At 38.1% G+C, this 2837-nt stretch overlaps 1 non-coding gene across 1 annotated transcript; it reads left to right on the top strand.

The window, feature by feature from the left end:
- Positions 1–1257: 1257 nt before the first annotated feature.
- TRNAT-AGU (transfer RNA threonine (anticodon AGU)) lies at positions 1258–1331 on the top strand. Its single transcript has one exon. It is a non-coding gene; the product is annotated as a tRNA-Thr (tRNA).
- Positions 1332–2837: the final 1506 nt, after the last annotated feature.

Genomic DNA, 2837 nt, shown 5'->3' with positions numbered 1-2837 from the left:
TAGTTTCTCAATACAGTCATCAGTACTGACCTCTATGTTGGAGAAGTTAAGTTGTTGTTGTTGTTATTTTTTTTTCTTGGGATGATCCTCAGGATATTCAAGTTTCAATTAGTGGCATGTGTAGGTTGGGTGTGGGGAATGGATCATAATATCCAGTTGATGATGCTCTGATCTCTTAGCAGCTATTCATCATACTAAGCTCCCAAGTTAGCTTTCAGGCCATTGCTGGTGGTTCATACACCAAACAACAAGCATCTAATTTCTGTTTTGTCTTATCTTTAGAGAAGTTCTTAAGAATGTCAGGCCATTGCTAGTGGTTCATACTCGTCTCTAGGACCCCAAAAAAAAAACCCAGATGTAAAATAATATAGACCTATCCACCCTTTAGACCATGTTTGGGGGTGCTTTTTGATCTAAATGGACTTTCGAAAAAGCCACTTTTTGAAACAAAATTAAAAAAAAAAAAGAAAAAAAGACGATTTTGAGTAGTTGGCTAGTCACTAAAATTTTCGTTTAAAATGGCTTCATGCAAATGCAAAAAGCTAAAAGGAGGGATTTTTTCTTTGTTTTTTAAAACAGGATTGGACAAATCACAAATTGGGATTGACTCCCAGTCTGGGTTTGGACCTTAGGCCAAATTATTTTGATTGGGCCTGGGTTGACCTTACACCCAGCTTTGACCGCTCAACTTTGCACCCCTAGAGTGAACCATTCATTCTAGAGTTACCAAATAATTAATTAGGGGTACAATTTTGTAGGCTCAGGTTAGGATTTTGTTTTGTTAACATTTGAATGGGCTTGACTAAAAAATTCGGGTCCAATGCAGAATAAAATCTTTAAAATGGATACACGACTTGTACCCTTAATTGTTCTTGGAAAGCTATAGAATCATGACATCCCCCAGTTATGGTCATGGTCCAAATTCATGACTTGCAAGAGCCCGTTCAAGCAACCAAGCCTTGCATTAGGAATATCTCCTTACTTATGTGCTTTGCTTCATGGGTAGATATTCCATTAAGAACGATGTGAGCACAGGCTTGCCTAACCAAAGCCAAACTCCTTGCGAGCACCATAGACGTTGAGGCTGCCAATTACCAAAACTCGAGAGCACTGAAAGTTAGAAGAGGATTGTCATCTCTCTTAAAGCACAATTGGTCTCTTATACGTTAACAAAGGCTTGGCTCAATCAGAATTCGCTTTCAATTTAGGTTATTCTAATAAGGGTCTTAAAAGGTGGTTTGAAAGTTTAGGATGTCGGCTTTCATAGGTCAGTTGGTTAGAGCACCCGTTTAGTAAGCGGGAGGTCTTGAGTTCGAATCTCAATGAAAGCATTTTTATCTTCACTATTATTACTGTCATAACAATGGATGGAATGTAACATAATAGTATTTTTTAGGCTGGGCCGAGCTTAACGCTAGGCTGAACTTATCCATGACGAACCCAAGCTCAGTTTGGTCCTGAATCCAATCCAAATGCATCAAATTTCATTACAGGCTGAGACTGGATTTGATAGTTTAGGCTTGACCTGGGCTCAGGCCCTTAAGCTTGGGTCTGGGTTGAGCTTTTCACCAAGCCTAGCCTAAGAGCCTAAGCCTATCCGATTTGCATCCTTATGTTATAATGTCATGCTTTCTCCACAGTCCCTAACTCCACAAAATCGCATACATGATTCGCCCTTAGCAACCAATCAATTGGTACTAACAAAAATTTCGGGGGGTGGGGGTTGGTGATTGGTCAAAAATCTCATCATCATGAGAAGATGGTGAGATTATATGACCATATGACCACATAGTTGACCACCGCATGAGAAGATAACATCTGTCCATACACATGCAAAACACTAACATGTGTGGGGAACTAACAGAGGGGTGTTAAGCCCACCATTAGCTCTCAAATAAATTTCAAACTCAATCTCAGAAAAAGTTGTCTCTTCTTCCTCCTTAAACTCCGCCTTTGTCTCCAAATGCTTCTCATCTCTGAAATCTTAATCACCATCTCCTTATTTCTTCATTCTCTCTCTATACTACCCGTTGTTTAAATATTTGAAACCCTAATCACTTTTTTGAACCTTAACTTCCCAACTTGTAATCCAATTTTCTCAACTTATTGGAATCTGACTATCGTCAGTTCTTTGTTTCTGGTTGAAGGCATAGGGTACTAGTAAGCCAACCTCCCTATGTTTCTTTTATTGGATTTTAGACATCTCTTGTTATTTCTTTAAGGAATTTTTCTTTTTGAGGGAGCTAATGGTGGGGCTTAACAGCCCTTCGTTGGCTCCCCACACATGCCAAAGTATTTTGCATGTGTATGGATAAGTGTAATCCTCTCATGCGATGGTCAGTTATATATGTGGTCATACAACCGTGGTCAACAGATCCGAACTCACAAGTATCGTGCATCAAGGGAGGTCGAATCTGCTGTTCAATTGGCTATGAATCACTTAATATGTAACCAGTCACAAGTGAACATGCAAGTGTTTCGTATGTTGACATGTGAGCTCCATTACTGCTTTTGGTTGCGGTGCAAATTTATTTGCACTAGTACAAATGCATGGGAGTGCAAATGTAAAAAATGCAATTTCTTGTTAAATTTTGTTTTGAATTAGACTTTATTTTGTTTCATGTCTTAATTTATTTCATTTATACTGCAATCAAACAAAATAAAGTAAAATTTGAAACAAAAAATATATCAAAACTTACACTCAAAATATTTGTACTGTCATATTTTTGCATCAGTACAAATTTATTTGCATTGCAAACAAACACAGCCTAAAAAACAATAATAGTGTGTCCACTCTTAATTGATTATGTATGAAGTGACGCACAGCCTGGCGAAAT

Source organism: Nelumbo nucifera, chromosome 5 (assembly GCF_055504915.1).
Source record: "Nelumbo nucifera cultivar China Antique chromosome 5, China Antique-T2T, whole genome shotgun sequence".
NCBI classification, from domain to species: Eukaryota; Viridiplantae; Streptophyta; class Magnoliopsida; order Proteales; family Nelumbonaceae; genus Nelumbo; species Nelumbo nucifera.
Note: the sequence above shows the minus strand (reverse complement) of the source record. Positions and strands in the feature narration are given on the sequence as shown.